This window comes from Oncorhynchus gorbuscha, unplaced genomic scaffold (assembly GCF_021184085.1).
Source record: "Oncorhynchus gorbuscha isolate QuinsamMale2020 ecotype Even-year unplaced genomic scaffold, OgorEven_v1.0 Un_scaffold_480, whole genome shotgun sequence".
NCBI classification, from domain to species: Eukaryota; Metazoa; Chordata; class Actinopteri; order Salmoniformes; family Salmonidae; genus Oncorhynchus; species Oncorhynchus gorbuscha.
Window position 1 is genome coordinate 502,878 of NW_025745312.1, and position 17,092 is coordinate 519,969.

Below are 17,092 nucleotides of genomic sequence, written 5' to 3' on the forward strand. Positions count from 1 at the left end.
ACACACACACTATATACACCTATACACCCCTATATACACACACACCTATATACACACACACCTATATACACACACACCTATATACACACACACCTATATACACCTATACACCCCTATATACACACACACCTATATACACACACCCCTATATACACACACACCTATATACACACACACTATATACACCTATACACCCCTATATACACACACACCTATATACACACACCCCTATATACACACACACCTATATACACACACACCTATATACACACACACCTATATACACACACCCCTATATACACCCCTATATACACCCCTATATACCCCTATATACACACTCCCCCCTATACACCCTACACACACCCTATATACACCTATACACCCCTATATACACACACCCCTATATACACACACACCTATATACACCCCTATATACACCCCTATATACACCCTATATACCCCTATATACACACTCCTCCCTATACACCATACACACACACACCCCTATATACACCTATATACCCCTATATACCCCTACACACCCCTATATATACACCCCTATATACACCCCTATATACACCCCTATATACACCCTATATACACCCCTATACCCTATATACACCCCTATACACACCCCTATATACACACCCCTATAAACCCCTATATACACACCCCTATACACACACACCCCTATACACCCCTATATACACCCCTATACACACACACCCTATACACCCCTATATACACCCCTATACACACACCCCTATATACACCCCTATACCCCCTATACACACCCCTATACACCCCTATATACACCCCTATACACACACACACCCCTATATACACCCCTATACACACACACACCCCTATATACCCCTATACACACCCCTATATACACCCCTATACACACACCCTATACACCCCTATACACACACACCCCTATATACCCCTATACACACCCCTATACACACACCCCTATATACACCCCTATACACACACACCCCTATATACCCCTATACACACACCCCTATACACACACACCCCTATATACACCCCTAGACACCCCTATACACACACCCCTATATACACCCCTAGACACCCCTATACACACACATACCTATATACACCCTAGACACCCCTATACACACACACCCCTATATACACCCTAGACACCCTATACACACACACCCCTATATACACCCCTAGACACCCCTATACACACACACCCCTAGACACCCCTATACACACACACCCCTATATACACCCCTATACACACACACACCCTAGACACCCCTAGACACCCTATACACACCCCTATACACACATACCCCTAGACACCCCTATACACACACACCCCTAGACACCCCTATACACACACACCCTAGACACCCCTATACACACACACCCCTATATACACCCTAGACACCCTATACACACACACACCCTAGACACCCCTAGACACCCCTATACACCCCTATACACACCCCTATACACACATACCCCTAGACACCCTATACACACACACCCCTATATACACCCCTAGACACCCCTATACACACACACCCTAGACACCCCTATACACACACACCCCTATATACACCCCTAGACACCCCTATACACACACACACCCTATACACACACCCCTATACCCCCTATACACACACACCCCTAGACACCCCTATACCCCTATACACACACACCCCTATACACCCCTATACCCCTATACACACACCCCTAGACACCCTATACACACACCCTATACACCCCTACACACCCCTACACACCCCTATACCCCTATACCTCCTACACCCCTAGACACCCCTATACACACACACCCCTATATACACCCCTATACCCCTATACACACACACCCCCTATACACCCCTATACACACACCCCTAGACACCCCTATACACACCCCTATATACACCCCTAGACACCCCTAGACACCCTAGACACCCCTATATACACTTTATACACCCCTATACCCCTATACACCCCTACACACCCCTATATACACCCCTACACACCCCTATATACACCCCTATACACCCCTATACCCCCTAAACACCCCTATACACCCCTAGACACCCTTACACCTCCCTACACACCCTTATACCCTCTACACACCCTACACACCCCTACACCCCCACACCCCTCTACACACGCCTACACCCCCACACACACCCCTACAACCCTCTACACCCCTACACACCCCTATACACCCTATACACTCTAGACACCCCTACGCTCCCTACACACCCCTATACCCCCTACACACCCCTACACCCTCTACACACCCCTACACCCCCCTCACACACCCCTACACCCCTCTACACACCCCTACACCCCCCCACACACCCCTACACCTCTCTACACCACCCTACACACCCCTACACCCCTACCCCCCCACACACACCCTCTACACCCCCTACACACCCCTATACCCCTCACACACACCCCTACACACCCCTACACACACCCCCCCCCACACACACACCCCTACACACTCCTACACACCCCTATACCCTCACACACCCCTACACACTCCTACACACCCCTATACCCCTCACACACACCCCTACACACTACTACACACTACTCTGCTCAACCTGTTCATGTGAATAGTCTGACTTTAGTGTTGATCAGTCCCGTCTGTATCTGTTTCCGTTTGAATGTAAACATTGACAGTAGGAAGTACATGGTATGTAATATATTACAGGGCCTCCACAATGTATTCACACCCCTACACACCCCTATACCCCCCTACACCCCTACACACCCCCTACACCCCCCTACACCTGTAAACATTGACAGTAGGAAGTACATGCTGTGTAATATACTACAGGGCCTTCACAATGTATTCATACCCTCTACACCCCCCTACACACCCCTATACCCACCCCTATACCCCCTACACACCCCTACACACCCCTATACCCCTCTACACACCCCTATACCCCCCTACACACCCCTATACCCTCTACACCCCCTATACCCCTACACACCCCTACACACCCCTATACCCCCCTACACCCCTACACACCCTACACCCCCTACACCCCCCTATACCCTCTACACACCCCCTATACCCCCTACACCCCCTACACACCCCTATACCCCGCCTACACCCCCTACACACCCTATACCCGCCTACACCCCCCTACACACCCCTATACCCCCGCCTACACCCCTACACACCCCTACACACCCCTATACCCCCCTACACACCCCTACACACCCCTATACCCCCCCCTACACACCCCTACACACCCCTACACCCCCTACACACCCTACACACCCCTACACCCCCTATACCCCTACACACCCCTATACCACCCCTACACCCCTACACACCCCTATACCCCCTACACACCCCCTAAACCCCCTACACACCCCTAAACCCACCCCTATAACCCCTACACACCCCTATACCCCCTACACACCCCTACACACCCCTACACCCCCTATACCCCCTACACCCCCCTATACCCACCCCTATACCCCTACACCCCCTATACCCCCTACACACCCCTATACCCCCACACACCCCTATACCCCCCTACACCTGTAAACATTGACAGTAGGAAGTACATGCTGTGTAATATACTACAGGGCCTTCACAATGTATTCATACATTTACATTTACATTTAAGTCATTTAGCAGACGCTCTTATCCAGAGCGACTTACAAATTGGTGCATTCACCTTATGACATCCAGTGGGACAGTCACTTAACAATAGTGCATCTAAAACTTAGGGGGGTGGGGTGAGAGGGATTACTTAACCTATCCTAGGTATTCCTTCATACCCCCTACACCCCCTATACCCACCCTACACCCCCTACACACCCCTACACACCCCTACACCCCCTACACCCCCTATACCCCCCTACACACCCCTACACACCCCTACACCTGTAACCATTGACAGTAGGAAGTACATGCTGTGTAATATACTGCAGGGCCTCCACAATGTATTCATATCCCTACACCCCCTACACACCCCTACACCCCCCTATACCCACCCTACACCCCCTACACACCCCTATACCCCTACACACCCCTACACCCCTATACCCCTACACACCCATTCACCCCCTACACCCCCCCTATACCCCCTACACACCCCTACACCCCTACACACCCATTCACCCTCCTACACCCCTATACCCCCTACACCCCTCTACACCCCCTACACCCCCTACACCCCCCTACACCCTCTACACCCCCTATACCCACCCTACACCCCTCTACACCCCCTATACCCCCCTACACACCCCTACACCCCCTACACCCTCTACACCCCTACACCCCCCTACACACCCCCTACACCCCTCTACACCCCTATACCCACCCTACACCCCTATACCCCCCTACACCCCCTACACACCCCTACACCCCTCTACACCCCTATACCCACCCTACACCCTCTACCCCCCTATACCCACCCTACACCCCCGACACCCCTCTACACCCCTACACACCCCTATACCCCCTACACACCCCTACACACCCCTACACCCCCTATACCCCCCCTACACACCCCTACACACCCCTATACCCCTATACCCCCTACACACCCCCTATACCCCCCACACACCCCTATACCCCCCTACACCTGTAAACATTGACAGTAGGAAGTACATGCTGTGTAATATACTACAGGGCCTTCACAATGTATTCATACCCCTACACCCTCTACACCCCCTATACCCACCCTACACCCTCTACACCCCTATACCCACCCTACACCCCGACACCCCTATACCCCCTACACCCCCTACCCCCTACACCCCCTACACCTGTAACCATTGACAGTAGGAAGTACATGTGTAATATACTGCAGGGCCTCCACAATGTATTCATACCCCTACACCCTCTACACCCCCCTATACCCACCCTACACCCCTCTACACCCCCTATACCCACCCTACACCCCCTACACCCCCTATACCCACCCTACACCCCTCTACACCCCCCTATACCCACCCTACACCCCCCGACACCCCTATACCCCCTACACACCCCTATACCCCCTACACACCCCTACACCTGTAAACATTGACAGTAGTAGTACATGCTGTGTAATATACTGCAGGGCCTTCACAATGTATTCATACCCCTACACCCCTATACACCCCCTACACCCCCTATACCCCCCTACACACCCCTACACACCCCCTACACACCCCTACACACCCTACACCTCCCTATACCCACCCTACACCCCCTACACCCCTACACCCCCTACACACCCCTATATCCCCCTATACCCCCTACATCCCCCTACACCTGTAAACATTGACAGTAGGAAGTACATGCTGTGTAATATACTGCAGGGCCTCCACAATGTATTCATACCCTCTGACTTATTCCACCTTTTTGTTGTGTTACAGCCTGAATTTAAAATGGATTTAATAGATGTTTTTATCTCTCCCCTCTACACACAATACCCCATATTGACACATTTTTGTGCAAATGTTTGGAAAATGAAATACAGAAATATCTCATTTTCGTAAGTATCCGTACTCCCTGAGTTATAATCGCTGCCAACAGTGATTCTAACTGTGAGTCTTTCTGGGTAAATCTCTAAGAGCTTTGCAGACCTGGATTGTACAATATTTGCACACTGTTCATTTTTAAATTCTTCAAACTCTGTCAAGTTTGGTTGCTGATCATTGCTAGACAGCCATTTTCAAGTCTTGACATGGATTTTCAAGCCGATTTCAGTCGAAACTTAAACTTGGCCCCTCAGGAACATTCCATGTCATCTTGGAAAGCAACTCCAGTGTCGATTTGACCTTGTGTTTTGAGGTTATTGTCCTGCTTTAAGGTGAATTACTCTCCCAGTGTCCTTTGGAAAGCAGACTGAACCAGGTTTAGCCTGTGCTTACCTCTGTTTTCTTTATTTTTATGCCAAAGATCTCTCTAGTCCTTGCCGATGACAAGCATACCCATAACATGATGCAGCCAATACCACCATGCTTGAAAATCCATGGTGGTATTGGCTGTAGCTCAGTTGGTAGAGCATGGCGCTTGTAACGCCAGGGTAGTGGGTTCGATTCCCGGGATCACCCATACGTAGAATGTATGCACACATGACTGTAAGTCGCTTTGGATAAAAGCGTCTGCTAAATGGCATATATTATTATTATTATTATATTATTATTATTATATTATAAAATATTTAGTGTGGATTTGCCCAAAACAGAACTCTTTTGTATTCAGATGATAAAGTTGATTTCTTTTCCAAAGGTTTTGCAGTTTTACTTTAGTGCCTTATTGCAAACAGGATATATGTTTGGAAAATGTCATTATGTACTACAGGCTTCCTTCTTTTCAGTCTGTCTTTTAGGTTATTATTGTGGAGTAACTGCAATGTTGTTGATCCGTCCTCAGTTTTCTCCTATCGGAGCCATTAAACTCTGTTACTGTCACAAGTCACAATTAGCCTCATGGTAAAATCGCTGAGTGGTTTCCTTCCTCTCCGGCAACTGAGTTAGGAAGTACGCCTGTATGTTTGTAGTGAGGCGGTATATTGATACACCATCCTAAGTGTCATTAATAACTTCACCATGTTGCTCAAAGGGATATTCAATGTCTGCTTTTAATTAGTTTTTCCCATCTACCAATAGGTTCCTTTCTTTGCGAGGCATTGGAAAAACCTCCCTGGTCTTTGTGGTTGAATCTGTGTTTGAAATTCACTGCTTGACTGAGGGACATTACAGATAATTGTATGTGTTGGGGTAGTCATTAAAAATGTTAAACGCTGTTATTGCACCCAGAGTCCATGCAACTGATTACTGTTACTTGTTAAGCACATTTTTTTACTCCTGAACTTATTTGGTCTCGTCATAACAAAGGGGTTGAATACTTATCGACTCATTATTATGTCTGAAAACATCATTCCATTTTTAACATGAATGTGGTATTGTTGTGTAGGACCGTGACACAACGTCTCCATTGAATTCATTTTAAACTGAGGCTGTAATGAAACAAAATGTGGACAAGGTCAAGTAATGTGGATAGTTTCTGAAGGCCCCGTAAATCATTATGTCGCCGTTACTCTACCCCTGTAAAACAGTGCCATAGAACAACTATAACTACCTCCATACAGTAACTACCACCATACAGTAACTATAACTACCTCCATACAGTAACTACCACCATACAGTAACTATAACTACCACCATACAGTAACTACCACCATACAGTAACTATAACTACCACCATACAGTAACTACCACCATACAGTAACTATAACTACCTCCATACAGTAACTACCACCATACAGTAACTATAACTACCACCATACAGTAACTACCACCATACAGTAACTACCACCATACAATAACTATAACTACCACCATACAGTAACTATAACTACCTCCATACAGTAACTACCACCATACAGTGACTACCACCATACAGTAACTACCTCCATACAGTAACTATAACTACCACCATACAGTAACTATAACTACCACCATACAGTAACTACCTCCATACAGTAACTACCACCATACAGTAACTACCTCCATACAGTAACTATAACTACCTCCATACAGTAACTACCTCCATACAGTAACTATAACTACCACCATAGAGTAACTACCACCGTACAGTAACTACCACCATACAGTAACTACCACCATACAGTAACTATAACTACCACCATACAGTAACTACCACCATACAGTAACTACCACCATACAGTAACTATAACTACCACCATACAGTAACTACCACCATACAGTAACTACCACCATACAATAACTATAACTACCACCATACAGTAACTACCACCATACAGTAACTACCTCCATACAGTAACTACCTCCATACAGTAACTACCTCCATACAGTAACTACCACCATACAGTAACTATAACTACCACCGTACAGTAACTACCACCATACAGTAACTACCACCATACAGTAACTACCACCATACAGTAACTACCTCCATACAGTAACTACCACCATACAGTAACTATAACTACCACCATACAGTAACTATAACTACCACCATACAGTAACTATAACTACCACCATACAGTAACTACCTCCATACAGTAACTATAACTACCTCCATACAGTAACTACCTCCATACAGTAACTATAACTACCACCATACAGTAACTACCACCGTACAGTAACTACCACCATACAGTAACTATAACTACCTCCATACAGTAACTACCACCATACAGTAACTATAACTACCTCCATACAGTAACTACCTCCATACAGTAACTACCTCCATACAGTAACTACCTCCATACAGTAACTATAACTACCACCATACAGTAACTACCACCATACAGTAACTATAACTACCACCATACAGTAACTACCACCATACAGTAACTACCACCATACAGTAACTACCACCATACAGTAACTATAACTACCTCCATACAGTAACTATAACTACCTCCATACAGTAACTACCACCATACAGTAACTATAACTACCACCATACAGTAACTACCACCATACAGTAACTACCACCATACAGTAACTACCTCCATACAGTAACTACCTCCATACAGTAACTACCACCATACAGTAACTACCACCATACAGTAACTACCACCATACAGTAACTACCACCATACAGTAACTACCACCATACAGTAACTATAACTACCACCATACAGTAACTACCACCATACAGTAACTACCACCATACAGTAACTACCACCATACAGTAACTACCACCATACAGTAACTATAACTACCACCATACAGTAACTATAACTACCACCATACAGTAACTACCACCATACAGTAACTATAACTACCACCATACAGTAACTACCACCATACAGTAACTACCACCATACAGTAACTACCACCATACAGTAACTACCACCATACAGTAACTATAACTACCACCATACAGTAACTACCACCATACAGTAACTATAACTACCACCATACAGTAACTATAACTACCACCATACAGTAACTACCACCATACAGTAACTACCACCATACAGTAACTACCTCCATACAGTAACTATAACTACCACCATACAGTAACTACCTCCATACAGTAACTACCACCATACAGTAACTACCACCATACAGTAACTACCACCATACAGTAACTATAACTACCACCATACAGTAACTATAACTACCACCATACAGTAACTACCTCCATACAGTAACTATAACTACCACCATACAGTAACTACCTCCATACAGTAACTACCACCATACAGTAACTACCTCCATACAGTAACTACCACCATACAGTAACTACCTCCATACAGTAACTACCTCCATACAGTAACTATAACTACCTCCATACAGTAACTACCACCATACAGTAACTACCACCATACAGTAACTATAACTACCACCATACAGTAACTACCTCCATACAGTAACTATAACTACCACCATACAGTAACTACCTCCATACAGTAACTACCTCCATACAGTAACTACCACCATACAGTAACTATAACTACCACCATACAGTAACTACCACCATACAGTAACTACCTCCATACAGTAACTACCACCATACAGTAACTACCACCATACAGTAACTACCACCATACAGTAACTACCACCATACAGTAACTATAACTACCTCCATACAGTAACTACCACCATACAGTAACTATAACTACCTCCATACAGTAACTACCACCATACAGTAACTATAACTACCACCATACAGTAACTATAACTACCACCATACAGTAACTATAACTACCACCATACAGTAACTACCACCATACAGTAACTATAACTACCTCCATACAGTAACTACCACCATACAGTAACTATAACTACCACCATACAGTAACTATAACTACCACCATACAGTAACTATAACTACCACCATACAGTAACTACCACCATACAGTAACTATAACTACTACCATAGAATGATTCAGGCTAGTTTCAGTCCATTATAGAGATCCAGTAGATTGTACAGGTAGAATGGTTCAGGCTAGTTTCAGTCCATTATAGAGATCCAGTAGGCTGTACAGGTAGAATGGTTCAGGCTAGTTTCAGTCCATTATAGAGATCCAGTAGGCTGTACAGGTAGAATGGTTCAGGCTAGTTTCAGTCCATTATAGAGATCCAGTAGGCTGTACAGGTAGAATGGTTCAGGCTAGTTTCAGTCCATTATAGAGATCCAGTAGGCTGTACAGGTAGAATGGTTCAGGCTAGTTTCAGTCCATTATAGAGATCCAGTAGGCTGTACAGGTAGAATGGTTCAGGCTAGTTTCAGTCCATTATAGAGATCCAGTAGGCTGTACAGGTAGAATGGTTCAGGCTAGTTTCAGTCCATTATAGAGATCCAGTAGGCTGTACAGGTAGAATGGTTCAGGCTAGTTTCAGTCCATTATAGAGATCCAGTAGGCTGTACAGGTAGAATGGTTTCCAGATTTTGCCTCCATACAAACTGTTACAGTCTAGATTCCTCCATACAAACTGTTACAGTCCAGATTCCTCCATACAAACTGTTACACTCCAGGTTCTGCCTCCATACAAACTGTTACAGTCCAGGTTCCTCCATACAAACTGTTACAGTCTAGATTCTGCCTCCATACAAACTGTTACAGTCTAGATTCTGCCTCCATACAAACTGTTACAGTCTAGATTCTGCCTCCATACAAACTGTTACAGTCTAGATTCTGCCTCCATACAAACTGTTACAGTCTAGATTCTGCCTCCATACAAACTGTTACAGTCTAGATTCTGCCTCCATACAAACTGTTACAGTCTAGATTCCTCCATACAAACTGTTACAGTCTAGATTCCTCCATACAAACTGTTACAGTCCAGATTCTGCCTCCATACAAACTGTTACAGTCCAGATTCCTCCTCCATACAAACTGTTACAGTCCAGATTCCTCCATACAAACTGTTACAGTCCAGATTCCTCCATACAAACTGTTACAGTCCAGATTCCTCCATACAAACTGTTTCAGTCCAGATTCTGTCTCTATACAAACTGTTACAGTCTAGATTCTGCCTCCATACAAACGGTTACAGTCCAGATTCCTCCATACAAACGGTTACAGTCCAGATTCCTCCATACAAACTGTTACAGTCCAGATTCTGCCTCCATACAAACTGTTACAGTCTAGATTCTGCCTCCATACAAACTGTCACAGTCCAGATTCCTCCATACAAACTGTTACAGTCCAGATTCCTCCATACAAACTGTTACAGTCCAGATTCCTCCATACAAACTGTTACAGTCTAGATTCTGCCTCCATACAAACTGTTACAGTCCAGATTCCTCCATACAAACTGTTACAGTCCAGATTCCTCCATACAAACTGTTACAGTCCAGATTCTGCCTCTATACAAACTGTTACAGTCTAGATTCTGCCTCCATACAAACTGTCACAGTCCAGATTCCTCCATACAAACTGTTACAGTCCAGATTCCTCCATACAAACTGTCACAGTCCAGATTCCTCCATACAAACTGTCACAGTCCAGATTCCTCCATACAAACTGTTACAGTCCAGATTCCTCCATACAAACTGTTACAGTCCAGATTCCTCCATACAAACTGTTACAGTCCAGATTCCTCCATACAAACTGTTACAGTCCAGATTCTGCCTCCATACAAACTGTTACAGTCCAGATTCTGCCTCCATACAAACTGTTACAGTCCAGATTCTGCCTCCATACAAACTGTTACAGTCCAGATTTCTCCATACAAACTGTTACAGTCCAGATTCTGCCTCCATACAAACTGTTACAGTCCAGATTCCTCCATACAAACTGTTACAGTCCAGATTCCTCCATACAAACTGTTACAGTCCAGATTCCTCCTCTATACAAACTGTTACAGTCTAGATTCTGCCTCCATACAAACTGTCACAGTCTAGATTCCTCCATACAAACGGTTACAGTCCAGATTCCTCCATACAAACTGTTACAGTCCAGATTCTGCCTCCATACAAACTGTCACAGTCCAGATTCCTCCATACAAACTGTTACAGTCCAGATTCCTCCATACAAACTGTCACAGTCCAGATTCCTCCATACAAACTGTTACAGTCTAGATTCTGCCTCCATACAAACTGTCACAGTCCAGATTCCTCCATACAAACTGTTACAGTCCAGATTCCTCCATACAAACTGTTACAGTCCAGATTCTGCCTCTATACAAACTGTTACAGTCTAGATTCTGCCTCCATACAAACTGTCACAGTCTAGATTCTGCCTCCATACAAACTGTTACAGTCCAGATTCCTCCATACAAACTGTCACAGTCCAGATTCCTCCATACAAACTGTTACAGTCCAGATTCCTCCATACAAACTGTCACAGTCCAGATTCCTCCATACAAACTGTTACAGTCCAGATTCCTCCATACAAACTGTTACAGTCCAGATTCCTCCATACAAACTGTTACAGTCCAGATTCTGCCTCCATACAAACTGTTACAGTCCAGATTCTGCCTCCATACAAACTGTTACAGTCCAGATTCTGCCTCCATACAAACTGTTACAGTCCAGATTCTGCCTCCATACAAACTGTTACAGTCCAGATTCTGCCTCCATACAAACTGTTACAGTCCAGATTCTGCCTCCATACAAACTGTTACAGTCCAGATTCTGCCTCCATACAAACTGTTACAGTCCAGATTCTGCCTCCATACAAACTGTTACAGTCCAGATTCTGCCTCCATACAAACTGTTACAGTCCAGATTCTGCCTCCATACAAACTGTTACAGTCCAGATTCTGCCTCCATACAAACTGTTACAGTCCAGATTCTGCCTCCATACAAACTGTTACAGTCCAGATTCTGTCTCCATACAAACTGTTACAGTCCAGATTCTGCCTCCATACAAACTGTTACAGTCCAGATTCTGCCTCCATACAAACTGTTACAGTCCAGATTCTGCCTCCATACAAACTGTTACAGTCCAGATTCTGCCTCCATACAAACTGTTACAGTCCAGATTCCTCCATACAAACTGTTACAGTCCAGATTCCTCCATACAAACTGTTACAGTCCAGATTCCTCCATACAAACTGTTACAGTCCAGATTCTTCTTCCATACAAACTGTTAGTCCAGATTCTTCCTCCATACAAACTGTTACAGTCCAGGTTCTGCCTCCATACAAACTGTTACAGTCCAGATTCTGCCTCCATACAAACTGTTACAGTCCAGATTCTGCCTCCATACAAACTGTTACAGTCCAGATTCTGCCTCCATACAAACTGTTACAGTCCAGATTCTGCCTCCATACAAACTGTTACAGTCCAGATTCTGCCTCCATACAAACTGTTACAGTCCAGATTCTGCCTCCATACAAACTGTTACAGTCCAGATTCTGCCTCCATACAAACTGTTACAGTCCAGATTCTGTCTCCATACAAACTGTTACAGTCCAGATTCTGTCTCCATACAAACTGTTACAGTCCAGATTCTGCCTCCATACAAACTGTTACAGTCCAGATTCTGCCTCCATACAAACTGTTACAGTCCAGATTCCTCCATACAAACTGTTACAGTCCAGATTCCTCCATACAAACTGTTACAGTCCAGATTCCTCCATACAAACTGTTACAGTCCAGATTCCTCCATACAAACTGTTACAGTCCAGATTCTGCCTCCATACAAACTGTTACAGTCCAGATTCTGCCTCTATACAAACTGTTACAGTCTAGATTCTGCCTCCATACAAACTGTCACAGTCCAGATTCCTCCATACAAACGGTTACAGTCCAGATTCCTCCATACAAACTGTTACAGTCCAGATTCTGCCTCCATACAAACTGTTACAGTCTAGATTCTGCCTCCATACAAACTGTCACAGTCCAGATTCCTCCATACAAACTGTTACAGTCCAGATTCCTCCATACAAACTGTTACAGTCCAGATTCCTCCATACAAACTGTTACAGTCTAGATTCTGCCTCCATACAAACTGTTACAGTCCAGATTCCTCCATACAAACTGTTACAGTCCAGATTCCTCCATACAAACTGTTACAGTACAGATTCTGCCTCTATACAAACTGTTACAGTCCAGATTCTGCCTCTATACAAACTGTTACAGTCTAGATTCTGCCTCCATACAAACTGTCACAGTCCAGATTCCTCCATACAAACTGTCACAGTCCAGATTCCTCCATACAAACTGTCACAGTCCAGATTCCTCCATACAAACTGTTACAGTCCAGATTCCTCCATACAAACTGTTACAGTCCAGATTCCTCCATACAAACTGTTACAGTCCAGATTCCTCCATACAAACTGTTACAGTCCAGATTCCTCCATACAAACTGTTACAGTCCAGATTCTGCCTCCATACAAACTGTTACAGTCCAGATTCTGCCTCCATACAAACTGTTACAGTCCAGATTCTGCCTCCATACAAACTGTTACAGTCCAGATTTCTCCATACAAACTGTTACAGTCCAGATTCCTCCATACAAACTGTTACAGTCCAGATTCCTCCATACAAACTGTTACAGTCCAGATTCCTCCTCTATACAAACTGTTACAGTCTAGATTCTGCCTCCATACAAACTGTCACAGTCTAGATTCCTCCATACAAACGGTTACAGTCCAGATTCCTCCATACAAACTGTTACAGTCCAGATTCTGCCTCCATACAAACTGTCACAGTCCAGATTCCTCCATACAAACTGTTACAGTCCAGATTCCTCCATACAAACTGTCACAGTCCAGATTCCTCCATACAAACTGTTACAGTCTAGATTCTGCCTCCATACAAACTGTCACAGTCCAGATTCCTCCATACAAACTGTTACAGTCCAGATTCCTCCATACAAACTGTTACAGTCCAGATTCTGCCTCTATACAAACTGTTACAGTCTAGATTCTGCCTCCATACAAACTGTCACAGTCTAGATTCTGCCTCCATACAAACTGTTACAGTCCAGATTCCTCCATACAAACTGTCACAGTCCAGATTCCTCCATACAAACTGTCACAGTCCAGATTCCTCCATACAAACTGTTACAGTCCAGATTCCTCCATACAAACTGTTACAGTCCAGATTCCTCCATACAAACTGTTACAGTCCAGATTCCTCCATACAAACTGTTACAGTCCAGATTCTGCCTCCATACAAACTGTTACAGTCCAGATTCTGCCTCCATACAAACTGTTACAGTCCAGATTCTGCCTCCATACAAACTGTTACAGTCCAGATTCTGCCTCCATACAAACTGTTACAGTCCAGATTCTGCCTCCATACAAACTGTTACAGTCCAGATTCTGCCTCCATACAAACTGTTACAGTCCAGATTCTGCCTCCATTCAAACTGTTACAGTCCAGATTCTGCCTCCATACAAACTGTTACAGTCCAGATTCTGCCTCCATACAAACTGTTACAGTCCAGATTCTGCCTCCATACAAACTGTTACAGTCCAGATTCTGCCTCCATACAAACTGTTACAGTCCAGATTCTGCCTCCATACAAACTGTTACAGTCCAGATTCTGCCTCCATACAAACTGTTACAGTCCAGATTCTGCCTCCATACAAACTGTTACAGTCCAGATTCTGCCTCCATACAAACTGTTACAGTCCAGATTCTGCCTCCATACAAACTGTTACAGTCCAGATTCCTCCATACAAACTGTTACAGTCCAGATTCCTCCATACAAACTGTTACAGTCCAGATTCCTCCATACAAACTGTTACAGTCCAGATTCTGCCTCCATACAAACTGTTACAGTCCAGATTCTTCTTCCATACAAACTGTTAGTCCAGATTCTTCCTCCATACAAACTGTTACAGTCCAGGTTCTGCCTCCATACAAACTGTTACAGTCCAGATTCTGCCTCCATACAAACTGTTACAGTCCAGATTCTGCCTCCATACAAACTGTTACAGTCCAGATTCTGCCTCCATACAAACTGTTACAGTCCAGATTCTGCCTCCATACAAACTGTTACAGTCCAGATTCTGCCTCCATACAAACTGTTACAGTCCAGATTCTGCCTCCATACAAACTGTTACAGTCCAGATTCTGCCTCCATACAAACTGTTACAGTCCAGATTCTGCCTCCATACAAACTCTTACAGTCCAGATTCCTCCATACTGTCGTGTCTTTGGTATCATTAAAAGTGAAAACTGGTATTTAATCAAATCAATTCTCTGTAATTATTATTACGTGATTATACTAATCATGTAAATGTAATTAACTAGGAAGTCGGGGCACCAAGGAAAATATTCAGATTACAAATTTATAATTTTCCTAATTATAACTCTTCAGATATTTTAACATCTGATCTGTTAGTATTTAAATTAATGAATTTTTCTTTACCTCGCGTTAGTCTCATTCCCAACGCCGTAAATTGTTGGTTATCTGCACGAACCCAGTGTTCACTATGAGTCATCCATAAACCAATTGTCTTAATCATTTATTTACAATCACAGAAATGCATAAACAACCAAACAGTAGCCATGGTTACAAGGAAATGATGAGGTTCCCTAGTGGGCTCAGCCAATATGACGGCTTGGTGGACAAAGGGAAGTGGGTGTGGACAAAGGGAAGTGGGTGTGGACAAAGGGAAGTGGGTGTGGACAAAGGGAAGTGGGTGTGGACAAAGGGAAGTGGGTGTGGACAAAGGGAAGTGGGTGTGGACAAAGGGAAGTGGGTGTGGACAAAGGGAAGTGGGTGTGGACAAAGGGAAGTGGGTGTGGACAAAGGGAAGTGGGTGTGGACAAAGGGAAGTGGGTGTGGACAAAGGGAAGTGGGTGTGGACAAAGGGAAGTGGGTGTGGACAAAGGGAAGTGGGTGTGGACAAAGGGAAGTGGGTGTGGACAAAGGGGAGTGGGTGTGGACAAAGGGGAGTGGGTGTGGACAAAGGGGAGTGGGTGTGGACAAAGGGAAGTGGGTGTGGACAAAGGGAAGTGGGTGTGGACAAAGGGAAGTGGGCGTGGACTGGGAAAGAGCGGGAAAGTCAAAAGAGTCACTACACACAGTTGATAATTATATTAATTATATCTAGCTGCGGACTAGTAATTTGTGTCTAAGATTTGCTCTTATTCTGTAGGGGTTGACAGTCTCAGAGTTTAACCATTTCCCGCTGTGTAGCCAATGCTCGACGC

At 44.5% G+C, this 17,092-nt stretch overlaps 1 protein-coding gene across 1 annotated transcript in view; it reads left to right on the plus strand.

Moving 5' to 3' along the window:
• The window catches only part of LOC124018336 (dedicator of cytokinesis protein 1-like), a 338,789-nt gene that overhangs the window by 142,045 nt on the left and 179,652 nt on the right, over positions 1 to 17,092 (plus strand).